The 15,318-nt window shown below is 35.2% G+C and overlaps 2 long non-coding RNA genes and 1 pseudogene across 2 annotated transcripts; 1 reads left to right on the plus strand and 2 right to left on the minus strand.

Annotated features, from left to right (window-relative positions):
* Positions 1–153: 153 nt before the first annotated feature.
* Positions 154–930, minus strand: LOC133865304 (dehydration-responsive element-binding protein 1A-like; annotated as a pseudogene).
* A 2,700-nt stretch (positions 931–3,630) lies between these two features.
* Positions 3,631–7,677, minus strand: LOC133865287 (uncharacterized). The gene is made up of 3 exons (XR_009899684.1): positions 7,185–7,677; positions 5,327–5,424; positions 3,631–4,004 (listed from the first exon to the last, which is right to left on the minus strand). It is a non-coding gene; the product is annotated as an uncharacterized LOC133865287 (long non-coding RNA).
* A 327-nt stretch (positions 7,678–8,004) lies between these two features.
* Positions 8,005–14,130, plus strand: LOC133865292 (uncharacterized). Its single transcript, XR_009899685.1, has 2 exons — positions 8,005–8,337; positions 13,929–14,130. It is a non-coding gene; the product is annotated as an uncharacterized LOC133865292 (long non-coding RNA).
* Positions 14,131–15,318: the final 1,188 nt, after the last annotated feature.

Here is a 15,318-nt window from a genome sequence, read left to right on the forward strand (position 1 = left end):
AACTACATTTCTTCCAGGGGAGAAACCTGTTATTTTGTACACTGGCTTGGACCTCAAAAACCATCAAGTTCTAAATCTGGCAATGCCCAAGAATGTTTCTGACCCGCTGCTAAGAGAATGAGTGTCGGGTAGCCTTTCCGCTCCCCTCTCTTCGCCACACCTTGATGCTTCCGTCGGCCGAACTAGTGAAGACCAGGCCGCCGAGCCGACCACCACAGAGTTGACGGCGTCGTTTATATTGAGAAGCTCCATAAAGGAACCCCACCTAAGCTTTCCATGTCATCCGGCCAGTCCACGCCCTTCTTATCTCACCCGCGTCCGTCGAAGCCGGCAGGTGAACACTCCACACCAAGTCGGGCAAGCTAAGACACGCAGAGGTTCCCCTAAGCGCCAAAGCCGCCACGTCGTGCGCCCGCGCCGCCATCTCCGCACTCGGGTACGTCCCAAGCCATATCCCCGTCTTCTCATTGGGTTTGCACATTTCAGAGACCCACTTGTTCCTTTTCCTCCTCCTAACGCTGCGATAAATTGGTTGCCTCGTCTCCTTGAATTTCTTCCTGCCCGCGCACCTCTTGGGCATGCTGGAAGCTAGGAGAACTACTTCTTCGTCCGAGCGAGCAGAGATGCCGGCAAACGAAGAAGTACTCCAGCTTCTCGAAGGTAGACCCAAATGGATGAGGGTCCGAGTATCGGCTGAAGATATCCATCTGAAGAAAAATTGTTGGAGACCGGCCTAGAACGATTGTTCTGAGGAGAAGATAAGTTGTTGAAAAACAAGAATCAAAACAACGGGAGGAATTTCAAACACAAGGAGAGGGGCATTTTCAGGCTTTTAAGCTAAAAGAGTCACATGCCGCGCACGTGAATCACTTTTCATCCACTTAAACGACACAAATTGACGGAGGGGGCCAAAAAATAAGCAGTTGGTAATTTGGGGGGCCGAAATCCAAGCTTTGGTAGTTTTGGGTGCCATCTGAAGAATCGATGGTAGTTGGGGGGGCTAAATTGTATTTTTCCCATTATGAAATATATACGAAATGTGTATAAATTACTAATGGCATATTAAAAAAAATTAATTTTTTTTTTTGAATTTTTTTAGGATATTAGCGTCGACTAGATCGATGATAATGACCTTTTTTTTTTAATTTTTTTTTTTAAGGGTATTAGCGTCGACCCAGTTGACACTAATGGTTTTTTATTTATTTTTAGTCTATTAGCGTCGACTCATGGTATATGTGGTATAGGTTTTAGCGTCGGGCTTTTAGCGTCGACTTATTAGCGTCCACTAAGAGTTGACGCTAATGAGCAAATTTTTTGTAGTGACAAGTTTATCTGTTTAGGGCTTCACTACATATAACTATTACAAAATAATGGCTTATATAAAATAATGAGTGACACATACGTCACAAGCCATATACAAAAGTACTCTAAACAAGGACACCATAGTCCTATCCCACTACGACTATCGCTACGGGATTCAATCGTAGTAACCCAAATAGTAAGCTACCGGATCATCATCCACCTCAGGAGTACCTGCAATCACAGGAATATCATCTACACGGTTGTGGTGATATCCACAACCGCATAGGTGAAAGAATGAATCCACCGTCTCAATATAAAACATACTAAGACCTCAGTGATATAAAGTTAACTAAGTTTTCACAATGAACCAACCTTTATTTTATTTTTAATTGTGTGAGCACTATATCAGCCACAATTTACCAATAGCTAATACAGCAAACACCGATTATCTAGAAAACATTTAAAACATACTATATAGTTGTGAACATATGTAGAAGTTCCAGTCTACCGCTTGAAAGTTTCTACATATAGACCCTTCTATAATAATACTTTTCATCGGAGGCTTAGACATATGTACGCACGATCACTCCATCACAAATATCACGTCTACACATAAGTCTTAAGCAATAAAACACGGCATCTTACTCTTCCATACTAGGATAACATCCTTCAACAGAACACTTGCAACACCATCTCTAATCATATTTCAGCTTCGTGCCTTGAACGTCAGTAGATCATGAGAACACTAGAGTTAAACTCAATTATGCTAACATGTCTTTCCTGAAGAACAATAAAAGTCAACCTTCTTACTCATAGACATGTCATTACTCGCACCTAGGCAGTCATGAATCCATGTACATTCAAGTTCAATGTATGACATCTTAACACATGCGACTATCCGATAGAAATATACATAAGCGTTTTTCATTTAAGACATTTATGCATACCAACACGTCTAGTAAAAGCTACTCATAACATAAAAACATCACTAAGAAACAATGCTATACGTGATATGTATGAAACTGGGTCTACTGGGGCTTGGGTCCCCCACGGTGCTGATAACTGCTGTTTAATTGTGTATACTACTGTTGATGTATGCTCTATACTACATGCTCTATGCTCTGTGCTTGACCAGTATATATTTTACTACTGTATCATGCTATAAAATCATGCTGTTACTAAATCAAGTTCCCTTAAAACTAAACAAATTCAATATTTCATCAAATACTTTGAAATCATTCAAAACATAGTTTCTTCATAAAACATAAACAATTTCAACATGACATGTTCTCAAACAATTGGTATAATTTAAATCCCAACCGCAACACACTCAAACACTTTAACACAATTCAACACATTTTACTCTTGCATCAGTTCTTAAACATCATTGATATAATTGAACATAATCAAACTAATCAAATTATCCAAAATATATATTTCATCATATGATTGGTTCAGATTCATAAAACAATATGCATTTTATAAATCCATAATACATAAAAATATAATTTCTCAATGAATAGAATACTCACCTCAGATTGCTTGTCCTCTCAATATCCAAATGCTTCTAAGCTCAACTGTAAAGTGCCGTTAAAAATACAATATATTGTATTAATTAGCATTCTAATTAATAATCACACTAGGTAGCATTTTAAATCACTCAAAAAGCCACATTGCTAATTTTACCTATAAAACTCTAAATTTTTTAAATATTTATCCATAATTCCTAATTACTTTAATAGACACAATATTGCTAACCCGTAAGCATTACTTAGGGTTAATCACAATAAAATAGCATTTTAACAAAATATCCAAAACTGTCTTTGAAAAACTTAACAAAAATTAGCCAAGTAAAGACCAAATGCTCGGTAAGCTCCTATTAACTCCAAACCATACCAAACCTATAACACCCTAGAAAAATTTAGCTTTTTAAAGAGAACAAAAAAAAAAAAAAAAAAAAAGAAGAAGAAGAAGAAGAAGATTAAAATTATTATGTCAGATATAGTGTAGCCCATGGGTTGTAAATGCCCTTTCATTCAGACTAATTTCTTGGCCTTTAATTATTCTATTGAGCCATTTATGTTAAGGCCATGGACAGCCACATATAAAGCCCATGACTTAAAACATCATTTTATTTCCATCCACATGGCAAATAGAAGAAGGGGGAGTGATCCTTACACTCACACTACACAACAATGGTACAACACCAAGGCACAATGGAGTGGGGTCCATGTGTGTGGGCTCCACTCTATTGTGCCTTGGTGTGACGACCAGTTTTTTTTTTTTTAAATAAAACGTAAAACGAGTCATCGCAGTGGCACGACTACGTGTCGCTCAGCCAACATATGGCACATGCCCCATAACATGTACCTGATAATCAGAGTATAACATACATCTATCTATGCAGCGGAAAACATAAATCTGAATAGCGGAAATTACAACTTATACATCTATCACAAGTTAATTACAACAAAGAGCCATTTAACATCTATCTGTTTTAGTCTTATTAACACTATAACAATAATGGCTTAACAAAGAATAAGTGACACAAACGTCACAAGCCATACCAAACCTATAAAATAGTGGACAACCCGTGGTCCGACAATTACAACTGTCGCGGCGAGCTTCAGTCATAATATCCCAAGCACACTGCTACCGACCCATCGACTATACCGAAGTACCTGCAGCCAAAGAAACATCATCTACACGGTTGTGGTGGTATCCACATCCGCATAGGTAAAATAATGAGTTCACCGCCTTAGTATACCTCATACTAAGACCTCAGTGGAATAAGACTAACTGAGTTTTCACAAAGAACCAACCTCTATTTATTTTTAGTCGTGCGAGCACTATATTAGCCACAATTTACCAACAGCTAATGCAGCAAACACCGACTATTCAGAAAACATTTAAAACATACTATATAGCTGTGAACATATGTAGAAGTTCCAGACATCCCTCCTTGGAAGTTTCTACATATAGACCCCTCTATAATAATACTTTTCACCGGTCGCTTGGACATATGTGCACACGATCACTCCATCACAGATATCACGTATACACATAGGTCTTAAGCAAAGAACATGGCATCTTACTTTTCCGTACTAGGATAACATCCTTCAACAAAACACTTGCAACACCATCTCTAATCGTATTCCAGCTTCGTGCCTTGACGTCAGTAGATCATGAGAGCACTAGAGTTAAACTCAATCATGCTAACACGTCTTTCCTGATGAACAAGAACAGTCAACCTTCCTACTCATAGACATGCCATTACTCGCACCTGGGTAGTCATGTATCCATGTACTTTCAAGTTCAATGTATGATATTAACACATGACTATCCGATAGAAATATACATAAGATCTTTTTCATGAAGACTCTTATGCATACCAATACGTCTAGTAAAACTACTCATAACATAAAAACCTCTCTTACAAAACAATGCTATAATGCTATACATGAACTGGGGCTAATACTGTTATGCTGCTGATACTGATACTGCTGATACTGATACTGTTATGCTGCTGATACTGATACTGTTGATACTGTTATGCTGCTGATATACTGATACTGCTGGTATGTATGCTCTATACTACATGCTCAATGTTCCGTGCTTCACTAGTATATATTGCACTACTGTGTCACGCTGAAATCATGCAGTTGTTAAATCCCGTCCTTTTAAAACTAAACAAATCCAGCATTTTATCAATCATTTCGAAGACATTCAAAACTCAGTTTCTTTATCAAATCTACGCAGTTTCAACATGACATGTTCTCAAACAATTTGCATAATTTAAATCTCAATCGCAGAACTTAACACTTTAAATCTAGTCAATACTTTTCACTCTTGCACTATTTCTTAAACATCATTGATATAGTTTAAACATAATCGAAACTAATAAATCATCTCAAAGCATATACATTCCATCATATGGTTGGTTCAGTTTCATAAACAGTATATATATTTTTATCAATCCAATACATATAAAAATATATATTTTCTCAGTGAGTGGAATACCCACCTTGGCTGCATTAGACTCCTGACTCGAACTCCCACTGGATTCCAATTACTCGAACTCTACCTTGGAGAACCATTGAAGTCTCCAATTACAACACAATCCTGCAAACATTAGTAACATTAGACTATGCTATTGAACCTAAACTCTATGACACAGAAACTACCCGCTTGCTCCCACGTCACATCACTTGCTTCTAAAGCTAGCTAGGTATCCCAAACTATTATTAAGTTGATCATTGGTTATAGGTTCTTATTACATCTTGCTTATTAATTAGGAGATGCATTTACTATTTTATTTGCCTACATATTATTTTTATACCACATTATCATTGTGAATTCATTAATGGTTTGTTGCTTATTTACTAAGTTAACAATATATATTTAACATGTATGCATGCATGTGTATATATGTACATATATACATATACATATACAATACTTAAACCTAGTCCATTAATACACTAAATTACTTAGTGTACGAAGATAAGTAAATTGGATACCAAGTTACCTTACTATCATTATTAGACATTAAGCTTATGGTTTGTTTATCCACATAAGCCTAATTCAGTAATAAACTTAAGTACTTTTAATATAAATGAATAAGTGCATTAGTCATTTAATTACTAACCATATAAATAGTTTAGATTATAGAACCTTAACCTTATACAACATATTAATCTAATAGCTCTTTTTAAGCTACTTACGATCACATAGTATAATATACATTCTTAAAGCTTGAGGCATATACATTAACCTCAAAGCCAAGCATCATACTTAGGCTTAATTTGCTATTTACGTGGATCTATGCATACCACTTATTACACTTTACCATTTTATTCTTTCTTTAACTATTTCCTTTAGACATCGCAATAACATATTCTCAATTTCAATCGTGTTGGCCATTTACATAATAAGGATCTAAACACTTTTAACTTCAAACATTTCAATCCTTTTCTAACTTCTTTTACTTTACCTCAAAGCATTAGCCATAAGCTCCCATAACTAACCTCCAATTTAAATAATCCCATCAACCATAACTTCTACTAACATCTCCTAACAAGTACCACCCTTCACTTCCAAGATCATATATGCTCATAATCCAATTTTTTACCAAGATCTACCACATAGCAAGGATCCTCAAAATTAACTGCAAATCAAGGGTCTAGACACCCACAAGCATCAAAGGCCTAAAACCAACTCCTATAAAAATAAAAACCACACATCTCTAATTAATTCAACTTCATCAACACCTAAAATATTTAACATCATAAGCATATCATGGAGCACATATTAGCCCATCATCCACTAAAAATCACCAAAAACCCATGGAAACCTATCTAGAATTCCAACCAAAAATCCTTCCAAAAATCAACCCAAAATCATCAAGAACCACATACATAAATCCAGCCCACAAAACCAAGTCAATTAACCCAATTAATAACCAACCCAATAAGAAATTCCAGAATTTCTCAATCTAAACAACTCAATCATTTAATGAAATTAAAGAACTTAAACACCAACTAAAACTACCAATCCAACAAGAGTTGGTTCTACCAAAACATCCATCAAATTAAAATGTCAAACCACATCAAAACTCAACTTCAAGAACACTAACAACCAACATGGTTCAACCTCATAAAACCAATGAAAATTCCATCACCACCACACCATTCCATTCAGCTATACTAAGAAAATATTCAATCCCAATCAAACCACTCCTCAATCAAAACCAAACCCAGATCAGTACACAAAATCAACCAGCCAAACAGTAGAGAAACCCCAAATAAAATCATGAAACCCTAATTTCAACAATTAACAAATTAATCTACAAAATTAGCAACTAGGAATCAACAAGAAATTACCTACAGGATTTTCCTAGAAAATCCATCGGAAACCGCTACTGGACCGCCGGAAAACACCACTGACAGTCGCCGGGAAACACCCATAGAGAACCGGGTTCTGGGTCTTGGGTCTCACGGTCACGGGTTTCACTCACGGGTTCAATGGGTTGTGGGTCTTCGCCGGAAATCCACTGGAACCACCGGAAATCGCTAAAAGATCGGACCTCCGATGACCCAGCACACCGATCGGGTTCTATCGGCCTCACGGGTTCACGGGTCTCGGCTCGGGTCTGCTACGGGTCTCTGGGTTTCTCTTCTACTCCGTCACTCTCTCTCTCGGTTCTCTGCCTCTCTCTCTCGGTCTCTCTCTCACTCTCAATCTCTCTCTGTCAGTCGGTCTCTCAGTTTGGTTGAGAAGAAAGAAGAAAGCTGAAGGAAAGAAGAAGGGAAAAGAAGAAAAGAAAAGAGGAAGGGGGCTGTGCGTGAGGTTGGGGAAGAAAGGGTTGACCGGATTGGACTTTTGTCCACTCTTTTCTTTTCTTTTTAAAACCCCCATATTCTCTAAATTATAACATTGCGCCAACCCATTTAGTTCTCTATTTTCTTAATTGTTATTTGACCCCATATATTTAATAAACATAACTTATAAACCACTAAATTTCATATCTAATTTCTTGGTTTTCACAGTTGGTATTGTGTCATTGTTGTGTAGTGTAAGTGTTTTAATCATTTCTCTAAAAGAAAGACTCTAAAAAATAATTATATTTTTCCCCCCATCTAGCCTTCAAACATAAGCCACATTTTAACACCACATTGTACACGTAGCAGCAGCTCATCCTCTATTTGCCACTTTTCAGTCTCCTTCCCACATGTTTCGGACATGCACAAGTCTTTGCATAAATCTACCAACGCATGACCACTTCTTTTTCTTATTTTCTTTTTCTTCCCCTGCCTTGGCTTCTCTTTTCTAGTTCCTTCTTTTCCTTTCTTTTAGAACACAGCCGAGAGGAAGAGATGAGGGAGAGACCAAAAGAGGGAGAAGAAAGAGAGAACCGGTGGGTGAGCCACTGGTTGGGACGGACGGGAACGCTGGGCCGGTAGGCCACGGCGAAGCCACGGGGAGCCTGATTTCCGTTACTTTCTCAGTACCCAAACCAAGAGGAAACCGTTTTAGGTAAGTAAAATTCTCAGATTTTGATTTTTAATAGATGGGTCTTGGAAATTTTGGGGATTTCTCTTGAAAATCAAAGGGGTTTTTCTGGGTTTCATAGTTTGATTTGTAGATATCGTTGATAGAAATCAAAGAAGCCATCATAAGTTGCTAGCATTAGAATTATTCCATTTGACAGTGTCATGTACTTGGAAAACTTGAAGTGAATCCATATCAAAATAGTGAGTAACGTAATATGATTGAGAAGAAAAAGATTTCTCAAGGCCCAAACAGTGACAATTGTTTTAATTGGTTAACATAGTATTCAGTCCAACTTCTATAGGCCATGTGGCTAGACAACATTGTGCTATAAAAAGATTTGTCAAAAGTCCAGATGGACTTTAAAGTTTTTGTTGCCTTACTTGTATCTTCAAAAATTGCCATTAAACATGTGGAAAACCTTGGTTTGATGCTTGCTGTAAATACAGTAGTTTTTTTTTTGAATACTTCTTGAGTGTTATCTGAATTGATGATTGGTGGTGCTGCTTGATGTTTATCTTGAGATGCAGCACCTTTGTCATTATCTTGAGTTGGTGAGTAGTTTGATCCAATAAGTACACAGCAAATATCTTAATACAACCTAAAGTGTATGTTTTTACAATTTTTGTATGATTAGGTGACTGTTCTGGACAGCTCCAATCCCTTTTCATTCCAAGATTTTCTTACCCTTTTAAATTTTAGTTCATGAATTTATAAACTCGATGAGACTGAAATTTCGGTTTGATTTGGATTATTGCAAATCACTAAAGCCAATTTTGGTTCCTCACAATTTGAAGCTCATGTTGCAAATAAACAAATGAACATGCGGAATAAAAGATAAGGTAATATATGTTTGACCTCATATGGTTTAAAGACTTTATTTTTTGCCCCATGTGGTTCATTTTGTATTGTAAATGATACTTCATTTATGGCTAAAGACGGAGATAGTACCTCCATCCAACTTTCGTCCAAAAATTTATGAAAGTCCACGTCAAATGGGGGTGGATGCAAGCTAATGTAATGGGTTAGTACGTGTATAGCCTATCATGGAATGTGTAGTGGACTGAGTAAGGGGGTTAATCAATTATCTTAGTGTTAATGGGTTTAGCAGTTACTTTGTTCAGTTGTATTTAAACCAAATTAAAGTATTGAATAGATCATCAAATTACTCAGAATCTTAAAGTATGAGGAATTGACCACTTGAAGTGTCGAATCAGGACTTTCAATCACAAAATACAATCTCTAAGAAATAGGCACATAACACTAAACCAACCTCGTGGCCCATGAGGGTGGTTCGGCCACCCCTACAAGGCCAAGGAGAGAGAGAGAGAGAGAGAGAGAGAGAGAGAGAGAGAAGGATTAGAGTTTGGTCTTTGGGGGTGGTTCAGCCACCTCTATTTTGCTCTTTAGGGGTGGTCGAACCACCCCAAGGGTCATGGGGGTGGATCAGTCTCTTTAGACTAGCCATAGGGGTGGCTCAGCCACCTTTTTTTTTTTTTTTTAAAAAAAAAAAAAAGTTTTTATTATTTTTTAGTTTTTTAATTTTTAATTAGACATAGGACACATGTCAGCTTCTTAGGGGTGTTAACATGGACTTCCGTCAATTTGTGGATGGAAAGTTGGACGGTGGCACTATCTCCGTCTTTAGCCATAAACGAGGTTTCATCTACGATACGAAATGAACCACATGAGGCAAAAAATAAAGTCTTTAAATCTCCTAAGAGCAAAAATGTATTTAACCCTAAAAGATAAAAATAAAGGTGAGATCCAAATTAAGTAGCAAATGGCATAGGCTTTGCATGGTTCACAATTTGCTTATACTTGTAGAATGATAGATTCCGGATTTTGTTTCCATGCTTTTTATTAATAAGAAACCTTTTTTTATTTCTTTTTCTTTTTTAAGGCAAAGATTGTTACTATTTTCGTTTAGCCAAGATATCTCTAATCTTAAAAATTGTATCATTTACCGTCTGTACTTATGCAATGGCCTATAATTTCAAATGATAGAAATTCAGGTGAGAGTTAGGTAAATCGCATTATATAAAAAAGTTTAAGATCTTTAATTTATAAGAAAGTAAAAAAAATTATAGGTTTTTTGGTTTTTTTGAAGGGGTAAAAGAATATAGTTGATTGAGTCATTGTGACTTCTATGGAACAGTATTATATGTTCATGTGATATTTAAATTTAGCTATAAATACAATAGAGATATGATATTTTACCACTTCAAGACATAACTTTTGATCACCTTACTCATGCGGTAAGTAAGTAAGGTGGTCCCTTAGCTAACTCTAGGGTTTTTTTTTTTTTTTTTTTTAAAAAAGAAAGTTAAAAGTTTCTATGTGGGTAATAGTGGTCAGAAGATGTATCTTGGAGTGGCAATATATTATATTTCAATACAATATAGAGGGTTAAATTGATAATTTAAGTCATTAAATGACATTCTATAAGTGGTATGTGAAAGTCTTGCTTACATAGAAATTTTTCAATTTGTTTAACTATTTGGATTTCTCTGATTGGTTATGTGTGCTTAATTAGACATGTCAAATGATTCATTTTTTTTTTTTTTTTTTAATTCTTCTTCCATTTTTTACTTTTAAAAATCACAATTGCAACTGTGGAGCCATTGTATCCCACTCATGGCCTCACAAATTCAATGATAATTTTAAAAAGTGAGAGTAGGGGTTCGTTTGGGTTTACGATTTCTAAAAGTACGATTTGGAAAAATGATTTTTAAAAATGTAATAAAGTAGATGTCTCATGTTTATTTTTTTACGTTGTTATTTGGATATGATTAAGTTTATCTCTTTTATCTTTTTTAGGAGTCTTAGGTTGTTGAATTATGAATCAAATGGAAAATTTATTTCATGCAGAACTCTATTTTCTATTGTATTCCGCTATTTTTGTTTTAAAAAAATATTGCTTTGTTATTGAATAAAAGTAATTAATTAAGTAAATTATCAAATGTGAGTTTAGAGCACCTCTAATTACAGGAGGTTTAGAATTCCTTGAAAATCCTATTATATCTATCGTTCTTGTTAAGTTCTCATCCTACGTTACGTAAGCACATAACACTTACCCGTAGTAATGAATCTCGAATAATGCTAATGAAAGATTATTTGTTTATCCTTTCAAAGTTGATGTAATTTTTAAAATCATAATTGGATCAAAATTCAATAGTTATACACCTCAAAGACAAAGATAATTTTAGAAGTTACATAAATTTTGAGAAAAAAAAAATGGTCCATATCATTACTCAAATGAACCCGAAGCCCTCTTCTTTGTGCCTGAATTGCGTACAATTTTCAGAATTAATTGTAGGAATCTTTATTCATTTTCTCGAAGAAAAAAAATAGTAACAAAAAATAAGACTATTTTTAGAAGATGGTGGTATTCATTAATTATTCCGATTCAAAATTTTAGATAAAAAGGTTTTTTATGGGCAAACAAAAAGGCTATTGACATTCTCTCACACACACACCCAAAAAAAAGAAAAAAAAAAAAAAAGAAAGTCATTTTTAAAAGAGAAAAAAAAAAAAAAAAAAAAAGAGAGAGAGAGAGAGAAGGTTAAATATTTGTAGAGTTTATTTGAATTTACAATTTCAAAAAATGCAATTTTAAAAACAGTAATTTCAAAATATGAGATTTAAAATTGTGGTTTTTAAAAATACAATTAAGTGTTTAGCAAAATTACAGGGTAACCCTTAAAATTTTGCGTTTTTAAAAAAGTACCCACTTGTGTGCAATTTAAAAAAGCAATTTTCTGTATTTTATGTGATTTAGTTTAAAATCGCACTTTTTGTCTACGAAATCGCAATTCCAAATGCATCTGTACTTGAACTAATGTGGATTTTGTTTTTGTACAAGATCTTTTTTAGAGATCCTTGAAAAAAAAAAAAGTCTCAAGTTTATCCGCTACTATATAAACAGAAAGAAATAATTTAATAGTTTGTCTAATACCATATCCCTATGTATTATTTTTCTTAGTGACTTTGACCCTCAGTTTTTGCATCACTTGTTTAGCCCCAAAAAAAACTACCTATTTTGGCACATACAAATAGGCTCGGCTCAATATAAAAAGCCCACGACGAACAAACTTAACCGACCGACATTTTAATCGACTTTATCGATCGAGTTTACTGACTTTATTGACATAGTAAAAAAAATTATTTGTCAGTATGAAGTCAGTTAATTAACTAACCTTTTTTAGTTGGATATGTGAAAATAAAATATCATCACCGATTTAACTGATACCCAGTCCTATGGTGCGTTTGAGATTGCGATTTTCGTAGACTATAAGGCAATTTTAAACCAAATCGCAGAACATAAATAGTTTGAAAACTGCATTTTTAAAAATTGCGATTTGAAAACACAAAAAATCAGTTTTTTCAAATTGCAGGTAAGAGGGTATTTTTTTTAAAACGCTGAATTTTAAAGGTTAATTTGCGATTTTAAAGGCTAAACTGTAATTTTGCCTGTTTTGAGTAATGCTTTTGCATAACTCTAACTATTTTTTTTTTTTTTATAATTAACTATTAGATTTGTTTTTCTACATGTGGGCTCTAAATATTCAATAATTGATCTTAAAAAAAAAAAAAAAAAAAAAAGTTGTTACAGTTGTGTAAAAGTTGTACAAGAAATATTACTCGTATGTTTTATTGCTTTACTAGTTTTTCAGTTCATTACTTGTTTAATTAGTTTACTATTGTTTTGACTATCTTTTGGAATATCCTCTAAAATCTATTTTTATGATCTAATCTAGTTAGAAGTAACTAAGATTTTGCTCAGGAATCCAGGTAAGGGAACACAACTTTAAACTCCGCCGAAATTTTAAATAAAACTTTTTCAAAAGAAATACGTTGGGAATTTTCAAAAGACTCTTTCGCTTGAAAATTATTTGTTCTATTATCTCAAATATGAAATAATGAATATGTTACCTGTGAACCACATGAATGAATGAGAAGACTATGGTATGAAAGGAGATGATGATAAGATTATGGATCTCGAATTATGTATATGTTACATGTGCACCATATGAATGAATGAAGATGATGATGAGATTATGATTCTTAAAATATATATATATGTTACATGTGCACTATATGAACAAGATGATGAAACTATGATGAATGTATGTTTTATGTGCATCACATAAAGTTTTGTCCCACGGCACCATAATGATGTGATCTGGATCTTATGATGATGATGAGTAGCGGGGCAACCACACCAAAAGTGTGGGGCTATCGGCCGGGGGGTTCTCACCTAGGCAACTTCCTAACCTGGCAGCTCTCCCCTGTGACGACAAGATGAGCCTATGGATCCTTCGGGATCGGTTCTTTGGACGAGCCCAACGTGCACCACTCATAGTAAAAATGTAGAAGTGGGCCAGGGGTAGATAAAACTTACACACTATGAATGATGATTACTTATGCACATTTCTTATTGATGCTAATATTTCTATATGTGAACTCTGAAAATTTTAAATTTCTAAACTGAACTCTTTTATATACTACATTGTGCAACGTTGTGTTACTTACTGAGTTGTCAAACTCACCCCTTACCCCTACAACCTTTTCAGGATGTAATAAGCCGGAGTCACTTTTTGGTAATGGCATAGACTTCGCTAAGGGCAATAAATATTTTGGGGGACTGTTGTAACCTTTGTATTGTACAATATGTTTCCCTTTTGGAATTTATAGCATTGTAAAAAGCTACTCTTTTGTGCATGTAAATAGAATAGATGGTTAAGATCTATATCTATTAGAGGCATGCTTTATGCAGATGTATTTTTTAGGCACAAGTTCGCGTTCCCCTTATTTTCCAAAACGGGGGCATGACAAAACTTAGAGATAACGCCAAGTTAAACTCATTTCTACAAGATTTATTAAAAATATCCAAAAATGCAAGTTTAGCGATTTACCTCAAAACGTTCAGTCAAAACGTAGATCGGGCTTCGAGGATTACGTTATCGAAGTCAGATCTAAGATTGGACGGCTGGATTTCAAGATATCACTGTTTTTAGGTGGAAAAACCGAGAGAAAATAAGAAGAAAACGGAGTTGCCGAGAAGAAAATGGCGTTTTGCCCTCTTTAATTCGGACCCTGTCCAAACAAACATCACAAGTCGTCCGGACGCGCGTCGTTTAAGAAGGTGTGCGCCACATAGCAGGCCGTCTAAACGCATCAAGGTAGGCGTCCGGACGCGCGACCATCAAAGGTCGTCCGGATGCACCAAATTCACATCCGGACGCGCCAAATTTAATTTTTCATTTTTCTCATTTATTCGATTTCCAATTCCTTTTCTCTTATTTTTCTTTTATATAGCTTTTTTCTTTGGTTCATGAAATATTCTCTGCGCGTCTTATTGTATTTTCCAGTCGTCAATTTAATTTTTATCATTTATTCCATTAAATTTATTCTTAAAATGACAAATAATATTCGAGACATCACATCCCTCTCACCTTATAAAAATTTCGTCCTCAAAATGTGAACATAAATCGTTATATCACATACATACTTGCATTTCTCATCATATTATTAGACATGGGTATGAATCAAAGAAGCATACCTAGGTTTACTCGAATAGGTGGTGATACTTATCCCGCATCTACTGCTCCAACTCCCATGATGCTTCCTCAATCCCATGATTTCGCCATAAAATCTTCATAAGAGGAATGGTTCTGGTTCTCAACTACTGCTTCTTCTGGTCCAGAATTTGCACTGGCAACTCTTCATATGTCAAATTAGGCTGAATATCAAGAGGCTCATGACGTATCACTTGTGATGGATAGTTAACACACTTTCGTAGCTGTGAGACGTGAAATACATCGTGAACTCCCACCAAATTAAGAGGCATCTCAATCTTGTACACTAAAGGGCTTGCTTGTTTCACCACTTGGAACGGTCCAACATACCTTGGACTGAGCTTCCCCTTGTTGCCAAAACAATACACATTTCTCATTGGAGACA

Source organism: Alnus glutinosa, chromosome 4 (genome assembly GCF_958979055.1).
Source record: "Alnus glutinosa chromosome 4, dhAlnGlut1.1, whole genome shotgun sequence".
Lineage (NCBI taxonomy): Eukaryota > Viridiplantae > Streptophyta > Magnoliopsida > Fagales > Betulaceae > Alnus > Alnus glutinosa.